This window comes from Hordeum vulgare, chromosome 6H (genome assembly GCF_904849725.1).
Source record: "Hordeum vulgare subsp. vulgare chromosome 6H, MorexV3_pseudomolecules_assembly, whole genome shotgun sequence".
Lineage (NCBI taxonomy): Eukaryota > Viridiplantae > Streptophyta > Magnoliopsida > Poales > Poaceae > Hordeum > Hordeum vulgare.
The window spans coordinates 504,367,447-504,381,189 of record NC_058523.1 but is presented as its reverse complement, the minus strand read 5'-3'; positions in this window follow the sequence as shown (position 1 = coordinate 504,381,189).

Below are 13,743 nucleotides of genomic sequence, written 5' to 3'. Positions count from 1 at the left end.
GGTGTTGGTAACCGAAAGTTGTTCGGAGTCCCGGATGAGTTCCCGAACGTCACGAGGAGATCCGTAATGGTCCGGGGGTAAAGATTGATATATAGGAAGTCCTGTTTTGGTCACCGGAAAAGTTTCGAGCTCATCGATAGTGTACTGGGACTGCCGGGAGGGTACCGGGGACCATCGGGAGGGGTGTCACTCCCCAAGGGGCCTTATCGACCGTGGGAGGATACAAACCAGCCCCTAGTGGGCTTACATAAGCTCCCACTAAGTCCCATGAGGTTTGAGAGGCAAAAACCCAAAGGTGAAAAAGGTGGAAAGGGTTTCCAAGTGGAAAGGAGGAATCCCACTCCTAGTAGGATTGGAGTAGGACTCCTCCACCTCCAATTTCGGCCAAACCTTGAGGGTTCGAGGCTGCCTCTTCCCCTCCCTCCCTCCTCTGATCGGTTTTCTAGCAGTTCTTAGGCGAAGCCCTGCTGGATTAGACCCACCACCACCACCACCATGTCACCGTGCTGGACAACTCATCTACCTGTCCGCCCACTTGTTGGATTAAGAAGGCGGGGATCGTCATTGAGTTGTACGTGTGTTTAACGCGGAGGTGTCGTCCGTTCGGCACTAGATCGGGATGGGATCGCGGGACGGATCGTGATGAGATCGAGGGACGAGCTGCGATTTGGAGCGCGAAGATGTTCCACTACATCAACCGCGTTATATACGCTTCCGCTAAGCGATCTACAAGGGTATGTAGATTCACTCTCCCCTCTCGTAGATGATCATCACCATGGATAGGTACTGCGTGTGCGTAGGAATTTTTTTCTTTCCCATGCGAAGTTCCCCAACAGTTCAGCCCCTCCGATGGAGGTAAAAGCCTACGTCCTGCTTTGATGTCTACATTGATGGGGGTCTTGATTACAAGGATGTGAAATCGCTAACCTAGCACACAAGAGTTTCTTACTTGATCTCTCTAACTCGAGGGCTCCCCTTTATATATAGGTAGAGGCCTAGAATTTAGAATAGAGTCCGGGTTAAATAAATACCCGTGACCTACTACAATTCTACTTCATCTTGTCTCCCGGTTTAGGAAAGTTTCTGGCGTCTCGTGCCTTGTGGGCCTTCAGTCGCTGTCTTCTGGTGTTGGGCCACTGGGCGGTTTACTTGATAAGTCTTTTTGATCCATTCTCTTGTCTTCTCCTACGGTTTGAATTGGCCCGATATGGCGGGTTACACACTTGGGTTGTATCCCCGACAACACTGCTCCCCCGTCTTCCTTCTTCCCCCGCTTCTCTACCATCCTTGCGCGAACTTAGCCTTCTCCCTTTCCATGGCGGCCAGTGGGGATGCCACGGGCGCTGAAGCACGGGTGGGGCCCTCGGCACCGCCATCATCCCCCGAGCGCGCGGGCACTGGGTCGCCAATGACGAGTAAGCGCATCATCGTTATTGCTTTCCCTTGTATATCCTTCTTGATCTGATGAATCCGATCGTCGAGCTTATTAGGGAGCCCTCACCCAAGAGACGCATGGATATCCTGCCAGGGCGCTCCCTCACACGCCGCCGGTCGGTGAGGCCTCTTCCTCCGCACCTAGCTTGGCAGGGCCCGAGGGGTCCGCGGTCCCATCTGGGGCAATGGCGGAGCCCTGGGAGAGCGCATCCGAGGATGTTGCATTTGCCCTTTGGAGCCCTGGGCGCGGGGCATACCTGGTCCTCTCGGAGACCACTGTCATCAAGCGAGAGGCAACTGTGGCCCTCCGCGATTGGGAGTCCACCCGGACCGCCCACAACCAGGAGGCGGAGCACGAGCGCCTCGAGGCCCTAGAAAGGCGTGTTCTCGCCGGGAGGCCACCCTTGCGACGGCACCGAGGAGGCACTTGTCAATGCAAATGCGAGGGTAGCTCATGAGAGGGCGACTGCCCTGGAGGAGTACCACGGCAAGCTCTCCCGTCAAGAGGCCTTCCTCCAGCTCAAGTACGACGCGCTCCAAGAGGAGGTGAGCGCGCTTAGGTTCTATTTACACGGCGCTCAAGCCGCCCTAGAGGCCGCCTCCAGGAGTTAGGGGAGGCCAAGGAGGAACTGAAGTTGCTCCTGGTCCAGGTTGGTGAAGCCGCCAACGCCGCGCACGCGGCCAAGGAAGACGCAGTGCACGCGCGGCGCATGGTGGCGCACGTGCACCGTATGGAGGCACAGTGCGCCCAGCGGTCCGTGGAACTAGGCTTACACGCGGGCGTCGCGCTCCAAGGTGTGTCCCTGCGTCGTCGCGAGCTCATGGCAATGGAGGCCTCCCCGACTTCCTCCTCAGGGTGGTGGAGGCGCTGGAGTCAAGCGCCTCCAAGGTGTAGGAAGACATCGAGTCCAGCACGCGCGACCTCCTAGGCAACACGCTAACGCGCGTCTTCTCCAAGCTGCGCTGCCACAATCCTATGTTCGACCTCTCCCGCGCGATGGAGCCGGTGCCCGCAAAGATATGGAGCCCCCTCAGGGACAAGGTGCGCGGGCACGTAGAGTCCTTAGATGGGCGCTTCGCCCAGGTGATGCCTTTTGACGAGGGCGGCGGCCTCGATGCCGCAGCCTCCGAGGGCCACGGGAGGACAACACCTCGTGTGCTTGAGCTTCCTCAACCCTTACCTGTTGCACCAAAGAACCCTTCGCCCCGTGGGGGCATCAGACATTTGTAACTTACTTTTGCTTCGAGTAATGGTTGCCTGTTATGCTTGGGGTGTCTTCTTTCTTCTGCGATTTCTTCTGTTTTTTTCCGTGCATTGTCTGCATTCTGGTTGACAAGGGCCCATTGCACGCAGCTCCCGAGGCCTCATTCGTGACGTGTGTCCAAGCCGCGGGCCGACATCCCACGAGCACTGTCCAGCTTTGCGTTCCCTTAGCCACGGTCCTCCCCGAGGTCCCCGAGGTCAGCCCCTCGGCGCAGCCTCGCGGATGCACCGTGAAGCTCCTTGCAACGGTCGCTCGTGCGAATCTCACGAGGCTGGTACCCTCGCGAGGGCTCCACCCAAGCCGCATGGCGGCGGTGCTTTGGGAACTTGGCTTTCCCTCTTTCGTGCCGCCTTCCTTTTCCTGCAATGCAACATGCTGGCTCCGTGGAGGCGTGTGATGTCAGCTGTGCTTCCCTTGCAACGGCGCCAGAAATTGTCGTGTTGACGGCACGAGGAATCCTTCAGCTGCGGCTACGCCTTAAGGGACTTCCTAGGCAAGTATGCAAAGGATTTCACCCGTGGCCTTGGAGCCTTGCGTTGGTGTTCCCTCGAAGCGGAAAGGGTGATGTCGCACAGCGGTGGTAAGTATTTCCCTCAGTTTGAGAACGAAGGTATCAATCCAGTGGAGGAGTATCTCAAGATCTTGCATAAACACAAAAGCTTGCTCCCAACGCTATGAAGGGGTTGTCAATCCCTTATAGATTGTTTGCCAAGTGAGAACTGAAAGAAACAAAGTAACAAAGCAAAGTAAAAGTGGAGGTGTAAAAGATGGATGTGAATAGTCCCGGGGGCCGTAGTGTTTACTAGTGGCTTCTCTCATGAAAGCAAGTAGACGGTGGGTGAACAAATTACTGTCGAGCAATTGATAGAACCGCGCAAAGTCGTGACGATATCTATGCAAGGCATCACGTCCAACACAAGTAGACCGATACTTTCTGCATCTACTACTATTACTCCACACGTCGACCGCTATCCAGCATGCATCTAGTGTATTAAGTCCATAAGAACAGAGTAACGCCTTAAGCAAGATGACATGATGTAGAGGGATAATCTCAAACCAATGATAAAACCCCCATCTTTTTACCCTTGATGGCAACTACTTGATGTGTGCCTTCTTGCCCCTACTGACACTGGGAAAGGTCACCACATGGTAGAACCCAAAACCAAGCACTTCTCCCATTGCAAGAATCATAGATATAGTTGGCCAAACAAAACCCAAGACTCGGAGAGACTTACAAGGATATCAAATCATGCATATAAGAAATCAGCAAAGAATCAAATATATATCATAGATAATCTGATCACAAATCCACAATTCATCGGATCTTGACAAACACACCACCAAAGAAGATTACATCAGATAGATCTCCATGAAGATCATGGAGAACTTTGTATTGAAGATCGAAGAGAGAGAGAAGAAGCCATCTAGCTACTAACTACAGACCCGTAGGTCTGAAGTGAACTACTCATGAGTCATTGGAGGGACGATGATGATGAAGAAGAAGCCCTCCAACTCCAAAGTCCCCTCCGACAGGGCGCCGGGAAGGGTCTCCAGATGAGATCTCGCGGAAACGGAAGCTTGCAGCGGCGGAAAAGTATTTTCGAGGCTCCCCTGATTTTTTGCGGAATATTTGGGAATTTATAGGCCAAAGACCTAGGTCAGGGGGCGGCCAGGGAGGCCACAAGCCTGCCCACTACCGCCTCCCCCTTGTGGCGGAGTGGGGGCTTGTGGGCTCCCTGGAGCCCACCTAGCCTGGCCCAAAAGCCCCTGGTCTTCTTCCATTCGGGAAAATATCATTTCGGGGTTTTTCTTCCGTTTGGACTCCGTTCCAAAATCAGATCTGAAAAGAGTAAAAAACACGGAAAAACACGAACTCACACTTGGCACTGAATTAATAAGTTAGTCCCAAAAAAGATATAAAAGGTACATAAAACAACCAAAGAAGACAAGATAACAGCGTCAAACCATCAAAAATTATAGATACGTTTGAGACGTATCAGCGTGCAAAATGGTTTATGTCCTTCACGCCCCAAAATGATTTGAAAGTTATTCTCGGCCGAAAATAAACTACTCCCTATCGAGCTTGCACTTCTTCCGCGGTCGCTCTGATGCCTCGTGGTGCTAGGGCCTAGCCCCCGAGTGTGGGTGGGAGGGCTCCCGAGGCACAACGCTCAGGTTGTCGCCTTATTCGTGCAAGCGGCTACTGCTTGTGTGGTCAGCCTCATGAGGCCCCTTGAGCGAAGTCCTGCAAAGAAAACACCATGTTTAGATGGTGCGTGCTTGCCCGCTTGCATTCGGGCATCCCTGCTTGCAGTTGGGCTTGGTAAGAGGACAGAAAACCAAGGAAACTCCACGAAACCAGAAAACCAAGACCTTCACCAAAAAACCCAAAGCTAACTTGCTCGCGTGCCCAAAATGGGGGGCGCGGCTGCCGTGTCCAACACGAATTGGCCCGGTGAGCTCGTTCGCAAGTCGAAGACATGAAAGAATAAAAGTGGTCTCCGCGTCCAGCACGGGTCAACCTAGAAAGAAACGCGACAGGCGTATCCAACACGGGTCAACCTAAAAGAAGTGCTAATTACGGCCCACGGGGCGTCTTCTCCGATCGTTCCCCACGCGCTATGCAAGGGGCTTCCACAAGGGCGTGGGCATAATCGCGGTCATTCCGCCAGCGCTGAGCATAGGTACTTTCACTTGGGCATGGAAGGGGCCCCTCATTGAGGCCGTGACACGGCTCATCTTGGGCTTCCAGTTAGGAGGCCCCGAGCGTATACAACCCACTCATTATTACGTGAGAGTGTCACGGGTTGGCCTCCGGGTGTTTGACTCCAAGCTCCCACCCTCCGTCACCAGGCAAGTGGCGCAGGGCTTGTAGACATGGGCGGCCTTGACGGGGACCCCACCTTCTGTCCCCACACGCGCGGCGTCTGGCCTGGGGATATGGGCGATTCTGAAGGGGGCCCCACCCTCCGTCTCCAGGGGCACGTCGTCAAGCCTGGATACACGGGCGCCCGTGGATGGGTCCTTCCCCAAAGGGTTTGTCTCCGACGTTTCCCCGCCCCTCGGCATGAAAACGCGTACGTTGGCGCAGTGCTCCCGTGGCCCGAGCATGAGAGCCATCATGTCCCATACGGACTGAAGAGTCCGGTTGCACGACAGTGGCTTGAAACTAAAGCTTAGTATTAAGGCAAACACCATCCCTAGCAAGCCTCTAGTTGGCTAGCCAGTTGATCAAAGATAGTCAGTGTCTTCTGATTATGAACAAAGTGTTGTTGCTTGATAACTGGATCACATCATTAGGAGAATCACGTGATGGACTAGACCCAAACTAATAGACGTAGCATGTTGATCGTGTCATTTTGTTGCTACTGTTTTTTGCGTGTCAAGTATTTATTCCTATGACCAAGAGATCATATAACTCATTGACACCGGAGGAATGCTTTGTGTGTATCAAACGTCGCAACGTAACTGGGTGACTATAAAGATGCTCTACAGGTATCTCCGAAGGTGTTAGTTGAGTTAGTATGGATCAAGACTCGGATTTGTCACTCCATGTGACGGAGAGGTATCTCGGGGCCCACTCGGTAATACAACATCACACACAAGCCTTGCAAGCAATGTGACTTAGTATAAGTTGCGGGATCTTGTATTACGGAACGAGTAAAGAGACTTGCCGGTAAACGAGATTGAAATAGGTATGCGGATACTGACGATCGAATCTCGGGCAAGTAACACACCGAAGGACAAAGGGAATGACATACGGGATTATATGAATCCTTGGCACTGAGGTTCAAACGATAAGATCTTCGTAGAATATGTAGGATCTAATATGAGCATCCAGGTCCCGCTATTGGATATTGACCGAGGAGTCTCTCGGGTCATGTCTACATAGTTCTCGAACCCGCAGGGTCTGCACACTTAAGGTTCGACGTTGTTTTATGCGTATTTGATTTATATGGTTGGTTACCGAATGTTGTTCGGAGTCCCGGATGAGATCACGGACGTCACGAGGGTTTCCGGAATGGTCCGGAAATGAAGATTGATATATAGGATGACCTCATTTGATTACCGAAAGGTTTTTGGAGTTACCGGGAATGACGAATGGGTTCCGGGAGTTCACCGGGGGGCAACCCACCCCGGGGAAGCCCATAGGCCTTGAGGGTGGCACACCAGCCCTTAGTGGGCTGGTGGGACAGCCCAAAAGGACCCTAAGCGCCTAGGAAAGAAAATCAAAGAGAAAAGAAAAAAAAAGAGGAGGTGGGAAGGGAAGGAAGGACTCCCACCCACCAAACCAAGTCCAACTCGGTTTGGGGGGGAGCCTTCCCCCTTGGACTCGGCCGACCCCCTTGGGGCTCCTTGAGCCCCAAGGCAAGGTCCCCTCCCTCCCACCTATATTTACGGAGGTTTTAGGGCTGATTTGAGACGACTTTTCCACGGCAGCCCGACCACATACCTCCACGGTTTTTCCTCTAGATCGCGTTTCTGCGGAGCTCGGGCGGAGCCCTGCTGAGACAAGGTCATCACCAACCTCCGGAGCGCCGTCACGCTGCCGGAGAAATCTTCTACCTCTCCGTCTCTCTTGTTGGATCAAGAAGGCCGAGATCATCGTCGAGCTGTACGTGTGCTGAACGCGGAGGTGCCGTCCGTTCGGTACTAGATCGTGGGACTGATCGCAGGATTGTTCGCGGGGCGGATCGAGGAATGTGAGGACGTTCCACTACATCAACCGCGTTCTCTAACTCTTCTCCTGTACGATCTACAACGGTACGTAGATCTCTCATCCCCTCTCGTAGATGAACATCACCATGATAGGTCTTCGTGCGCGTAGGAAAATTTTTGTTTCCCATGCGACGTTCCCCAACAGACATGCACCCCTTGCAGCATGTCAATCTCCTGAGCGACAAACCCCCATGCTCTCGGCGCTTGGCGCCCTTCTCCCGGCCCACGGGGGCGCATGTAGGCCCATGCCTCTGTGGGTCCCCAGGCGCCCATTCATCGTATCGGCCATACCTGGCGTCCGCAGGCTGGAGCGCCCGAGCCCGATCCGACGGGGGCGCATGTCGTAACCCCTAACACCGGGGGGAGCGAGTGTCAGCTTGGAGCATGAGGCCCGTAACACCAGCGCCCGCTGCAATACCCCTCTCGCTGGGGGCCCATGGGCGTGGCGGAAAGGTGGCACTGTCCTAGTGGTGCACATCGCAGGAGTACCCGCGCCAAGTGTTGTTTTGGGGCAGACCGCATCCATCGTTGCCGTAGGGTTGGCGGAGGTGGTCACCAAAGTCGCCCCTTTCCCGAATGCCACGGTCACCTCCGTGGTTGGCACCGATGGTGCGATCTCGGCGCACTTACTTTGGGGGACCCCAACCGTCTGGCAATCCTCCGTGTTGTGGGTTTGCATATTATGATGGGCGCAGAACATCCCACCGGCCTCTCCACGCGCGCCACCACGAGGGTCCAGCGGTCGCCCGAAGCCGGTCACCAGGACCCAGAGTAGCAGGAGCACAACGTGAGAGGGGACTTGCTCGAGCCCCCGGGCTACGGATCGAGCGAGCCACCGTGCGGGGGCTGGGGCAGCTCGCTGGATGAGCCCCTACCTCCGGCGTCATGGGCCGAAGCGGGGCATAGGGCGCGAAGGACTTCCTGGCCACGGTGATGAGTACGACGATGTGGTCCGCCCATGCATCGTACCCTCCGTCTATCGGGCAATGGTGAAGCATTTTGCTCGCCATGAGGAGCGTGTCTTGCGCATTCAGGTAAACCACGTGAATGTGCGCTGAGACAAAGGCTGCAGGGGACACAGCAGGGCCGCCGCCTTGCTGCGCCGTCGGCCACAAGAAGCCCTGCTGCCTGTGGGTGGCGGGGGCGGGAACGGTGGTGGCCATGACGCTGGCGGGTTGGTAACGGTCGCCTGGCGCCGAGTACTCGGGGCACGTGCAGTGAGTGTCGGCCATGGGATCGATGAAGCCGAGAGCGAAATAAGAGCTAAAGAGCGGTTGCGCACCCCAACCCGGCACGCCAAATGTCGGAATCGGGGCTCCGGGGACCAAAAGGTTTGAACTCTGCGGTGTGCTCGCTCTTCGACCCTCTTCTAGCAACTCCATCTAAGGAAAGCGAACAAGAACACGTGAGTCGTTTACCCAGGTTCGGGCCACCTTGCGGTGTAAAACCCAACTCTTGCTTGTGTGGAATGCTTGAGGTGGAAGACGGGTACAATGGTCGGAGCTTGCCTTAGCGGAGACGGAGGGGATCAGGTCCCTTACTACGGAGGACGTAACTCTCTTTTATAATCGCCTTGGTCCTCTTCCCCCAAAAACATTGGCGGGAAGGGTTACCACAACGGCCATTTAGAAGGGGACAGGACCACGCTCCGCCCTGACAAAGGTGGTCTTCGTCTCCAAAAGCCTTTCTTCGTGACGTGCCGGCGGGCTCGGGGGTGACCTTCATCCTGCCGATCCCCCAACCTTGGTCTTCTTGCACCATCCGGGAAACCTTTGAGAGTTGCTTTGGGAGCCCGCGAGCTCTCCAACAACAAGTATTTAGGAACACATGGAGTATGCATCAACGTGTATAGTATGTAGTAGCGTAAAATATGTTTAAAATGAAAAATAATTGAATGGAAAACACAAATGAAAAAGAAAAATAAACAAAACTCTAAACCCCAAACAAAAAATACAAAATGTTTAGTCGCGGTTGGTGTCTAAAGGTCCTTCAGCCCACGACACACGCCCGCGGCCACGTGAAGGGATTTTAGACTCGGGATGTGGCCAACTGAGACTAAAGGTCGGACCCTTTAGTCCCCACTCTTTAGTCCCGATTGGCGACCCGGAACTAAAGGCCGTTGTCAACGGGACAAAAGCCTCGTTCTCCACTAGTGCTTTGATGTCCCATACAGATAGAGGTTTCTTCATGCCACCACATTCTTTCTTTCTTGGTTTCTGAACTACTCTAGGGCACAACTTCATCATATTTTTTCCATTGTCATGGTTTACTTAGCTGTGCTTGTTTCACTTTGTGAAGATTTCATCGGGTGTCCTCCCCACACCAGTAGAAAACAGGGCTATCGTTCGGCCCTGGCTAGCCCATTAGTCTTGGTTCTTCAAGAACCGGGACCAATGGGGGGTATTAGACCCGGTTCGTGAGCCCAGGGGGGCGGCCGGGGCCTCGTGGGCATTGGTCCCGGTTCTTGTAGAACCATTTGTCCCGGTCCGAGCCACGAACCGGGACCAATGGTCCTCGCTGCTGGCCCACAACCATTGGTCCCGGTTGATGCCACGAACCAGGACAAATAACTTGCCTATATATACCCACCACCGCGGCACAACACTCCACAGTGCTCTGTTTTTTCAATCCGGCGAGGTTTCTAGTTCACCTCCGATGCACATGAGGTGTTCACCTCCTATGCACATGAGGTGTTCGATGAAATGCCCGAGCCACACTAGTTAAGCTTTCTCCTCTCGAAGCTCGACCTAGGAGCTCCATTTTTTCGAGATTTGTCTAGATTTAGGGGTCCGTCACGCCCCGTCCCCGTTTTCACCGCCGTTGATCACCCGCGCCGATCTCGTCGCCGGCACCACCATGGTGAGCCTCTTGTTCTTATCTTCTTTATGACTCTTGTCTGATTTTCTTAATTTAGATAAATATTTGTCTGATTTTCTTAATTTTGACACACATAATTATATGTAATGCACGCAGATGAACCGACAATGGATGTATGGTGACAGGCACACCTCCGAGTACATTAAGGGCGTGCATATTTTTCTCGAAGTGGCTGAGGCAAACAAGCAGAATGGTTTTATGTGTTGTCCATGCAGTAAATGTGGGAATACGAAGTCTTACTCTAACCGGAAAATCCTTCACACCCACCTGCTTTACAAGGGTTTCATGCCACACTATAATGTTTGGACGAGGCAAGGAGAAATAAGGGTTATGATGGAAGACGGCGAAGAAGAAGAGGACGATGACAACTATGTGCCCCCTGAATGCGGTGATGCTGCAACGGGGGGAGCTACTGAAGATCAAGGAACCAGACGATGTGCCCGATGATGCTGCAACGGGGGAAGCTGCTGAAGATCAAGAGAAATCAAACGATGTGCCCGATGATGATCTCCGCCGGGTCATTTTCGATGCAAGGACACAATGCGAAAGTCAAAAGGAGAAGCTGAAGTTTGATCGCATGTTAGAGGATCACAAAAAAAAGTTGTACCCCAATTATGAAGATGGCAACACAAAGTTGTTGGGTAACGTAGCATAAATTCAAAATTTTCCTACGCATATTCAGATCTTCCTATGGGGAGACCAGCCATGAGAGAGGGGTAAGAGCATCTTCATACCTTTGAAGATCGCTAAGCGGAAGCGTTGCTAGAACACGGTTGATGGAGTCGTACTCGCAGCGATTCCGATCTAGTGCCGAACTACGGCACCTCCGCGTTCAACACACGTGCAGCCCGGTGACGTCTCCCCCACCTTGATCCAGCAAGGAGGAGGGAGAGGTTGGGGAAGAACTCCAGCAGCACGACGGCGTGGTGTCGGTGGAGAGACGAGGTCTCCCGGCAGGGCTTCGCCAAGCACCGGTAGAGAGGAGGAGGAAGAAGGGCGGGGCTGCGCCGAGAGAGAGGGAAAACCGTGTGTCTCAATGGCCAAAAGTGCCCGATATATATAGGGGGAGGAGAGAGGGGGTGCCACCCCTAGGGTTCCCACCCTAGGGGGTGCGGCAGCCCCCCCCCCCAGATGGGAGGTGCGGCGGACAGAGGGGGAGGAGGGGGTGGCGCACCAACTGGTGGGCCTTAGGCCCACCTGGCTTAGGGTTTGCCCCCCCCCCCCCCTTTTCTCTCCCCTGCGCATTGGGCTGAGTGGGGAGGCGCACCAGCCCATCTAGGGGCTGGTTCCCACCCCCACTTAGCCCACCTTATCTCCCGGGGTCGTTGCCCCCCTTCAGTGGTCCCCCGGGGCCACCTCCGGTGGTCCCGGTGGTCCCGGTACGTTACCAGTGATGCCCGAAACGCTTCCGGTGTCCGAAACCATCCGTCCTATATATCAATCTTTACCTCCGGACTATTCCGGAACTCCTCGTGACGTCCGGGATCTCATCCGGGACTCCGAACAACTTTCGTAACCTCGTATAACAATTCCCTATAACCCTAGCGTCATCGAACCTTAAGTGTGTAGACCCTACGGGTTCGGGAGACAAGCAGACATGACCGAGACACCTCTCTGGCCAATAACCATCAGCGGGGTCTGGGTACCCATGGTGGCTCCCACTTGCTCTACGATGATATCATCGGATGAACCACGATGTCAAGGATTTAAACAATCCCGTATACGATTCCCTTTGTCTGTCGGTATAGAACTCGCCCGAGATTCGATCGTCGGTATACCTATACCTTGTTCAATCTCATTACCGGTAAGTTTCTTTACTCGTTCCGTAGCACGTCATCGTGTGACTAACTAGGGTTATAGGGAGCCATTGCCAATGACGTGCTACGGAATGAGTAAAGAGACTTACCGGTAATGAGATTGAACAAGGTATAGGTATACCGACAATCAAATCTCGGGCAAGTTCTATACCGACAGACAAAGGGAATCGTATACGGGATTGATTGAATCCTTGACATCGTGGTTCATCCGATGAGATCATCATGGAGCAAGTGGGAGCCACCATGGGTATCCAGACCCCGCTGATGGTTATTGGCCACAGAGGTGTCTCGGTCATGTCTGCCTGTCTCCCGAACCCGTAGGGTCTACACACTTAAGGTTCGATGACGCTAGGGTTATAGGGAATTATTATACGAGGTTACCGAAAATTGTTCGGAGTCCCGGATGAGATCCCGGACGTCACGAGGAGCTCTGGAATGGTCCGGAGGTAAATATTGATATATAGGACGGATGGTTTCGGATACCGGAAGTGTTTCGGGCATCACCGGTAACGTACCGGGACCACCGGGACCAACGGAGGTGGCCCCGTGGGACCACCGAAGGGGGCAACGACCCCGGGAGGTAAGGTGGGCCAAGTGGGGGTGGGAACCAGCCCCTAGGTGGTCTGGTGCGCCTCCCCACTCAGCCCAATGCACATGGGAGAGAAAAGGGGGGCAAACCCTAAGCCAGGTGGGCCTAAGGCCCACCAGTTGGTGCGCCACCCCCTCCTCCCCCCTCTGGCCGCCGCACCTCCCATCTGGGGGGGCTGCCGCACCCCCAAGGGTGGGAACCCCAGGGGTGGCACCCCCTCTCCCCTTCCCCTATATATAGTGGGCACTTTTGGCCATTGGGGATCAGACTTTTCCCTCTCCCTCGGCGCAGCCCTGCTCTTCTTTCTCCTCCTCTCTGCCGGTGCTTGGCGAAGCCCTGCCGGGAGACCTCGTCTCTCCATCGACACCACGCCGTCGTGCTGCTGGAGTTCTTCCCCAACCTCTCCCTCCTCCTTGCTGGATCAAGGTGCGGGAGACGTCACCGAGCTGCTTGTGTGTTGAACGCGGGGGTGCCGTAGTTCGGCACTAGATCGGAATCGCTGCGAGTATGACTCCATCAACCGCGTTCTAGCAACACTTCCTCTTAGCGATCTTCAAAGGTATGAATATGCTCTTACCCCTCTCTCATTGCTGGTCTCTCCATAGGAAGATCTGAATATGCGTAGGAAAATTTTGAATTTATGCTACGTTACCCAACAGTGGTATCAGAGCCAGGTTTTCTATGCGTAGATTCTATGCACGAGTAGAACACAAAAGTTGTGGGCGATGATTTGTCAATTTGCTTGCCGCTACTAGTCTTATTCTGTTCCGGCGGTATTGTGGGATGAAGCGGCCCGGACCGACTTTACACGTACGCTTACGTGAGACTGGTTCCCCCGACAGACATGCACACCGTGCATAAAGGTGGCTAGCGGGTGTCTGTCTCTCCTACTCTAGTCGGATTGGATTTGATGAAAAGGGTCCTTATGAAGGGTAAATAGCTTTGGCATATCATCGTTGTGGCTGTCACGTAGGTAAGAAGGCGTTCTTGCTAGAAACCCAAATCAGCCACGTAAAACTTGCAACAACAATTAGAGAACGTC